Source organism: Nematolebias whitei, chromosome 13 (genome assembly GCF_014905685.2).
Source record: "Nematolebias whitei isolate Nwh7 chromosome 13, NemWhi1, whole genome shotgun sequence".
NCBI classification, from domain to species: Eukaryota; Metazoa; Chordata; class Actinopteri; order Cyprinodontiformes; family Rivulidae; genus Nematolebias; species Nematolebias whitei.
In genome coordinates, this window is record NC_056510.1 from 34,400,536 (window position 1) to 34,409,001 (window position 8,466).

At 41.5% G+C, this 8,466-nt stretch overlaps 1 protein-coding gene across 1 annotated transcript in view; it reads right to left on the bottom strand.

Annotated features, from left to right (window-relative positions):
* The window catches only part of armc8 (armadillo repeat containing 8), a 77,236-nt gene that overhangs the window by 22,976 nt on the left and 45,794 nt on the right, over window positions 1-8,466 (bottom strand). The window lies entirely within an intron of this gene.

The following is an 8,466-nucleotide window of genomic DNA, read 5'->3' on the forward strand; positions in this document are numbered from 1 at the left end:
TCTCTTTCTTCATCAGATGTCAGAGTGTCGGCTTGAGCGACCACCTGTTCAATCTGTGATGAGACTGATGAGGGTTCTTGCTCCATGGGGAGCTCCAACGAATCCTTTTCTGAGTCGTCGGACCTGTCTATGGGCAAGGCACCATAGGTTTGAGGTCCTTGGTCGACATCATTGGTTGAGAAAAGAGCGATGGCCTGTGATGGTTTCGTGAAACATACTGGCCCAGCTTCTTGACTCGGTACCAGATTATCTGGGAGTCCTCCCAGAACTGGAATGCCTAGTTCAAAATCATGAAGGTCAGGTTCTGAGTTTTCAGTTTGCGATGACTCGTCATCGTTTGTGTGTGTGTTTATCCCCCCTTCGTCCGATGAGGGGTTGTTGGAGGCAATAACAGCAATGTCTTGGTGTGTTTCACCGACATCTGTAATGTTGTCATTCGCGCCTTCAGAGTTAGTAGCGATCAGATCACTACATCGTGCTCCTGGTTGGGTTCCCATTTCAGCGTGTATCAAAGTGTCTAAAAACCTTTGCATTTCCTCTGTCTCTTCCGAGCTCAGAGGTTTAGGGCCTTGTTCCTGGGACCTTTGTGATTTTATCGCCTCGGTACGTTTCGTCCGAGGTGGGAGGCGGCTAGGTACGTCTTTTGGGGGTTCCTCTTCGGATTTCCCCTGATAATATGGGTCCTCTTGGATCCCATATTCTTGCGTCCTACGCATGTCCCATATACGATAATCACGTTCATCCTCTGAAAGAGGAGCCTTTTTGTCCCAGCGTGCACCTTCATTACGTGGTTTGTTAGTTTGAAAATACTGCCTTTTCTCGCCTGTTTTAGGAGGAGGTGGCGTCGCACGCCTTCCTTCCATTTCTAGGGAGTGGGGTTTAACCTTTATACCAGGAAACACTTCTATGGGCGTCTTAGCATGAGAACGTGCCTCGAACACATTCACTGCACACTGTTTAATCTCATTTATGGATTTTTCTCTGAAATTTGCCATAATTTGTACTGACATGCGTATGTCAGTGTGGAGATTTTTGCTGAAAACAAATTTAAAATTTTCTTCTTCCTCCATTCCGGTTTCATTTCTGTAACCAAAATAAGCTTGGAAGATTCTTTTGTAATAGACCTTTGGATGTTCATTCTTTCCTTGCTTGACCTTGTCAGCGGCTGGGAAACCAGCAGGTCCTGTGCAGGGGTCGTACTCTTTGATCAGAGCTTCACACAGAAGGTTGTAAACCTTTCTCGTTGCATCAGGTAGACGCTCGATGAAGGTGAACACCTCTCTGTCCGAAGTGAGTCTTATCAGACTGATCTTATCCTCTACCGTAGCATTAGGATAAGATCTCAATCTGAAATCCAGATCTCTGAGGTACGCTTTTGTTCCAGATGAGCCCATCGGTCCAGGAACAAAACGTTGTACATATTTTGAGATTTTTTGCAAATCATCCATTGAAGGAGACAGTTTCCATGCACTCTGTTGCATGTTTTGTGGAGGAGACCTGTTCAGGTCTGTTCCTGCCACTTTATGTGAGGGTGGATTACGAGCAGGAGGTGCAACTACGTCTTTCTGAGGTGTATGTGGGTGGCCTGGACTCTGTCCACGGTCTTCTCTGAGTTCCAGACAAACTCGCCCCACGTCAGAAATCTTGTTTGTTGCTGCTCGTAGTTTTTCTTCACATGTTTTTAAGCGTTCCTGTGATGTATGATAATCACTTTCTAAACGCATCTTTAGCTGTTGCAATATGTGTTTATCCATTCTGAGTTCTTCCCGATCTTTGTTAAGCACATCTATTTTGCTATTCAGCGAATCAATTTCTGCATTTGCATTTTGCTGTGATTGAAACATCTGTTCAGAATGTTTTTTTGTGAGGACTTCGTGTTCACTTTTAAATTGAAGGAAGTGTTCTTCAATTCTCTGAACAACCTCTTTTTCACTGTCTAACCTTATTGCAAGGTAATCAGCTTTCTCAACAACCGTATAGAATGATTCTTTCAGCAAAATTGCAATTTTAGCCAGCTTTTCATAACTTGACTTTGTAATTTCTGTAGAGGTCACACTTTCTGCAACCTCCTTCAGATTGTCCAATAACTCTTTTGGGTTCATGCTCTCTGCCTGCTTATCATATGGATGTAAGGAATCTGTCAGAAGCGCTAACGCATTCTTTAAACAGTCCCTTATCCCATAAGCATCAAAATCTTTTCCTAACACACCTGTCATGTTTTTCACTGTGTAGCACTTTATCTGTTAAAAACAGTTGCAAGCTTCAGATATTTTACAGGTAAATATTTGTATTCGAGTCAATGAGTTTTCACACTATTTTAGCTTTTTGGGTTTACACAGAAGTACTGTTATAAGTCAACTTATTCAAATGTGGGTACCTTTCTCAGGTTTTACCCCAATTCATGAATATTTAAGTAAATGCTCTCGGCAGTGTTACTTGTATGTGCTTATTTTTCAACAGGTACTAGATTACCAAGCTCTTTTTAGTGTATTTTACTCTAAAGCACTGAATTTTTTAATAAACCTGCAATTTTTCTAAAAAGTCTCACAGCAAATCAGTTTAAAGCGTTTTTTAAACCGTTCTGTTCCAGAAATTTGCTATTTTAACAGTTACTCATAGAAGCAAGTGGTGAAAAGAAAAAGAACAGTTGATGATGTGTCAGGATTAATCAGTCTCTCTTCAGAAAAACTGTTATTACTCCTGTCCTCCTGTCAGTAACTTCTATTTAAAATTAAATAGGAAGATTTATTTTTTAGGTGGCAACTTAAACAGAAAAGTTTCTTTTTCCTGATAAGTTTACTCTTATTTAGTGATTTTGCAATTAAACGTGTATTATCTTTCAAGCAAAATGAGTAAACTTTTCAACTCTGTGAATATTTGAACCGTTTCTATTTTTTAAAAAGTTCCTAACTTTATTTTGTACCTTTATAAGGGATTACCAGTGAATAAAGTCTCTTTGGTAAATGCTCTTTGCATAAATACCTTTATAACTTTTAAAATGCAAGATAACAGTGTTTATTCAGCTTTGAGGAACGTTTATTAACTCAAAAATGCCTTACAGAAAAATAAAAACGTTTAATTTCACTCTTTAAACCTAAAACTGAAGTGAAACCTGTGATCTTCACGTTTCTCCAGGAGGGGGAAGCGTTTAGCTTTCTACCAGCAGGAGTCTATGACGACTTCCTGTGACGTTCGGTTGACATCCTGTTGTTAGCCGCTTAGCTTAAAGTTGGCTTCGGCTAAACTCGGTTAAAATCAACGTTTCTGAACGAATTTAAGCGTAAACGTGGCGTTGGTTCAACAAGCACGACTGTTATGCATGAACATGAGTTTTTTGGACATATGGCAGCTTTATTTAGTGATTTTAAGCGTAGTGAAGGCTCCGGTCGTTAGCTTAAAATTAGCATCGCTAGCGTTGTTCAAAAACATCATTTAATGACGGATTTTAAACCCTAACGTGGCAAAATTTCAGCGAGTATGCTTCGAAGAACTTAACCAGCGTGTCAAAATACACTTTAAAGCGCTTTTCAGCTTTTAAAAAGCAGATTTTATTCCCTATGAAAACGAGTTTCATTTCCGGGTCACTGACTGACACGTCTCTCATCCAATGAGAGCGTTCCACGGCAGCAAATCCAACCAATCACAAAACGTTTCAGCAACTAGCATGATAGATTAGCATGAAATGAGTTCGTCACTTTTTCATCTTTTAAACTGTCAAAATGCACTTTTTCTGTTAAAAAATGTAACGAATCAACTCTGAGCTTAGCTGAGACTTCGTCCAGTCTTTAAAACGTTTCTCCATCTATTCAAAATACTCGTTCAAACTTATCAGAACCGAACCGGACCACAGCCGGGTCTTGCAGCAGAACCTCCGTACTGTTAAACAGAATAACGTTTTCCACAGCTCATCAGCTTAGTTACGTAACAGGCGTACAATTTCAGCTTTCATAAAGACATATGACACTATTTCAGCTTCCTGTGAGCTTCTTGAGCTTCACAGACCAACACGCTTAAAAACATGCAGCGTTTTGACTTCAAAGCGGCGCAGCTTCAGCTTAAGCTGCGTTTCAGCACAGCTGATAAACTGTTATTTTTCTTTATGCCAACATGTAAAAAACAATCTTTACACGAAATACACAGTCATTTATGAGCACGTTACGGGCCACCAAATGTAGTATGTCATATATTGGATATATTCATACTTTTTTCACGAGTTCCTCATCTTTCTGACTGTGTAAATGTCGTGCATTGAATTTAACAGAAATGCGAACGAGAGACGTTATTATCTTTGACCCATCAAATGAATGCGGTCATTTATTTTCAGAATCAAAGTTTAACATCAAACATTTACATTAATTTGGCAAAATATGAAAATAATAACAGACAAGTTTCACAGATAATGGACATCAATCACACGGCGGTGACTGAGGACTTTGCTTCAGATATTTCTAAAATATCTGTACTGATTTTAGGAGAAAGGAGAGTTTAAGATGGAAATGGAGATTTATCTTACAGAGAGATGTGTGAGGGAATTAATCTGTTTGACCAGAAACGTGCACGCTCCTTCAGATCTCAGCTTGCGACGGTACGCTTGGTCGAAGTAGAACCGTTACCTGGTTGATGATATATCAGCGTCGGTATAGGATCCTTCCTTGACTCTTTCAGCGTCTCCGTTGAGAGCAGTTGAAATCCTTAGAGAGTCGTGCGAGGTTATCCAAACAGAAGTTATAATCCCAAAACGTCTCTGCATCTGGATCCTTTAACTCTCTTCATGAGTTAGAACTCTGTTACACTCTTACACTTTAACTCCATCACTCTTCAGCACTCTGTGTGGAACTCTCAGAGCTCTGCAGCATCAGACTCTACAAGAACCGGGAAGTTGCCACATTTTAAATGAGTTAACTTCCGGGTCAATTTAGAGCTTTCTGATTCGTGGATGGACCAGAATAGAGGTGTGGTTTGTGATGTAAGATGTTATCAAATTCGAGGTCAGAGAATGAGATTGTTTACAACATACAGAAAAGATTATTGGAGAAAACCAGACTTCGTGGAGTCTCACTCTTATTATCTTCTGAAAAAGTTTAAACATGACATTTCTTCTCAGTAAACATTTTAGTTGACCGAGACTCGACCTTTAACATACTTACAAACTTGCTCATTGCAGACAGAAAAATCAAGAAATGCATATTAACCTGATTTCTTCTTTGAATGAGGAATAAAAATCATTACTTACTGTTTATGTAAAATAAAAATGAGTAGTTCTCTTCAACCTGTAAGCATTGAGTGAACTAACACAATTTGATTATCAAACATTTGTAAAATAGTAATGATCATAGAGGATTGTCTTTTCTACTTGATTAATTCAAGAAAGAAAGTCCCCAGATGGCTCAAACTGTATTTCTGGATGCAGATCAATGAAATAACAGTCTCTGTCCATCCGGTCAGTTTTGACATAGGCCTAGTTCACTACAGAACCGAGGTTCTTTTATGGCACCGACCAAACTGCACCGGCCGGTCGGTGTATGTATTGAAACATCACTCTTCTTTCGGTGTCAAGTTTTGGTATTGGCTGTAACGTGGTTTCAGCATGCAGGCTGGTAAAACACCAGACATATGACAAACAGACTACACCCAGATTACACCCAGAGCTGTATAGAGCTGCTGTACCTATGTATACTGTAATGTATGTCTATGGTGCTGGTGAAGCCTACACACGGGTTCACGTGTGCAGCGTTGTCGAAGCCGTTCGACAACACCCGCTGTAGAAAGTTGCTCCATGCTTTTCTGCGAGGAGAGAGGAGTTCAGCAGCCTCCCCCTCCTCCTCTCAGCATTAAAGTCAGCCTGTGAGAGCCTGAACGTCCTGATTCATTATCTCCACAACCAGACTCTTAATCAAAGAACTCCGAGGACGGCTCTGTGTGTTTCAGATGGTGAGTTTACGTTTGTTAGCGTAACTGCAGCTTAACACGTACATCGCTGTGAAATAAATTATGATCCATGTAACGCTAACTTTAAGATATTAGTGCGTAAATGTAGCTAGTGTGGCTAGCTAAACTCAGAAGCTAACTAAAGAGATCGACAGTAACATAAATCTTAAACTTGTAAACTGCTCATCCATCCAGTCAGCTGCTTAAACAGTTCACCTAATGTTCACCGTTTATGTTAATGTTCTCTTCACAGGAGTCTATGACCCTGATGTGAGGAGGACAAAAGAAAAGCGAGGTGGGGGTGCCACAGGATAGTCAAACTTTGTTGTTAAAAGTGTGCTGCTTTTTCTACAGTGGAGCTGCACAGTGGAGGCAAGTTAAGCTGTAAAAGATTTTGTTGACCAGTTAAGCTTTTATCTCTCAGGCAAGATAATGCTTTTTGAGTAATAATAACACAACCATGTTATTGTTGATGTTTTGTTCTCATGTCAATTAGGGAGATGATCAGAGCCCTAAACCCCAGACAATCACAGAGAAGATTCAGGCAGAGGCACAGAGGTGCAGATGTCTGCATCAACCCTACCTCATTGAATCCAGTGACCTGCTGGTGGAATGTGAGGGACACTATGTCAGTGCTATCAAACTGACAACCAGGTATCTGTGTATGCAACAGGCATCATCTACAGCCTCAGAGTGAACATTTTCTACTGCTGGAGACACCATCAGCCAGGAGCGGGCTTGTTTGTATCCAGAGAAAGCAGACGTTAAGTGAAAAGGTCCTCAGTGTGTAACAGTGAACATTAGACACTGATGTGTCACTGGTTTGAAACTGGTCTTTTGACCTGGAAATGATTTGTTTGCTTTTATGTAAGAAAACTGCTTGGAATAGAAAAGTACCTAAGTTAAAAAATAAAACTCACAATTTGTACTGTAATGCGTAACGTAATTTTATTCTTGTTAGAATTAATAGTAATTACAAAATTGGTACCGAAAAAAGAACCGTCCAGGAACCGACACCGAAGTGAAGGTACCGACACCGATACAGATTTTTTTAGAAAGGTACCCAGCCCTAGGTAGCTGCCTTGAGCTGTGGCCGGAAGGTTGTCGGTGCTTCTCGCGGTGGCCATCCACAAAATTGGTGGTGGACACCCCAGGTTAGGGAGGCTGCAAGCTGAAGGAGGAGTCCTGTCAGGCTTTGTTGGCTGGTGGGATTCTGGAGGCAGCTGAGAAGTACTGGAGTGACATACGGTCCGCAGCATTGACTGTTGCTGAAGCAAAAGCTCAGATGTGGAAGAAGTTCTGTGAGGCTTTGGATAGAGACTCAGTTGGCTCCAAGAATTCAGGCAAACCATCAGGTGGCTGAGGAGGGGAAAGCATCACTTTACTAACAATGTGTTCATTGAAGGTGGGGTGCTATTGACCTCAACCAGTGATGTCGCTGGGAGGTGGAAGGATAACTTCTCAGACCTTCTCAATCCCACCAGCACCAGCACATCTTCCATGGAAGAAGCAGAGTCGGGGGACTTCGGGGCTGGTCTGTCCATAACCGTGGCCGTGGTCTCCGATCTCTTCAGATCCAGGAGGAACAATGCGGGTTCCATCCTGACCATGGAATACTGGATCAGCTGTTCTTCACTAGGGTCCTCGAAGGTCATGGGAGTTTGCCAATCCAGTCTGCATGTGTTTTGTGGACTTGGAGAAGGCATTTGACCGTGTTTCTCGTGGTACACTGTGGGGGTTGCTCCATGAGTATGGAATTGGGGGCCAGTTGTTACAGGCTGTTCAGTCCCTATAAAAGCGGTGCGAGTTTGGTTCACATTAATGGTAGTAAGTTGGACCCCTTCAGGGTGGGAGTTGGACTCTTTCAAGACTACCCGTTGTCACCGTTTCTGTTCATAACTTCTATGGACAGAATTTCTTGGTGCAGCTAGGGGGCGGAAGGATTCCTGGTTCTGTGGCCTCAGGATTCCATCTTTGCTCTTTGCAGATGATGTGGTCCTGTTGGCGTTGTCGTGCCGTGATCTACAGCTTTCACTGGAGTGGTTCGCAGCCAAATGTGAAGCAGCTGAGAAGAGAATTAGCACCTCCAAATCTGAGGCCATGGTCCTCAATCGGAAAAAGGTGGATTGCTCTCTCGAGGTCAAGGGTGAGGTTCTGCCTCAATTGGAGGAGTTCAAGTATATTGGGTTTTGTTCACAGGTGAGGAAAGAATGGAGCGTGAAATTGACAGACAGATTGGTGCAGCATCTGCAGTATTGTGGACTCTACCAGTCCGTTGTAGTGAAGGGGGAGCTGAGCTGTAAGGCAAAGCTCTTTGTTTACTTGTCGGTCTACATTCCTTCCCTCACCTATGGTCGCGAGCTCTGGGTAGTGACCAAAAGAATGAGATTGAGGACACAGGCTGTTGAAATGAGTTTCCTCCACGGGGTGTGTATATATATCTATATATGTATATATATATGTATATATGTATATATATATATATATATATATATATATATGTATATATATGTATATATATATATATATATGTATATA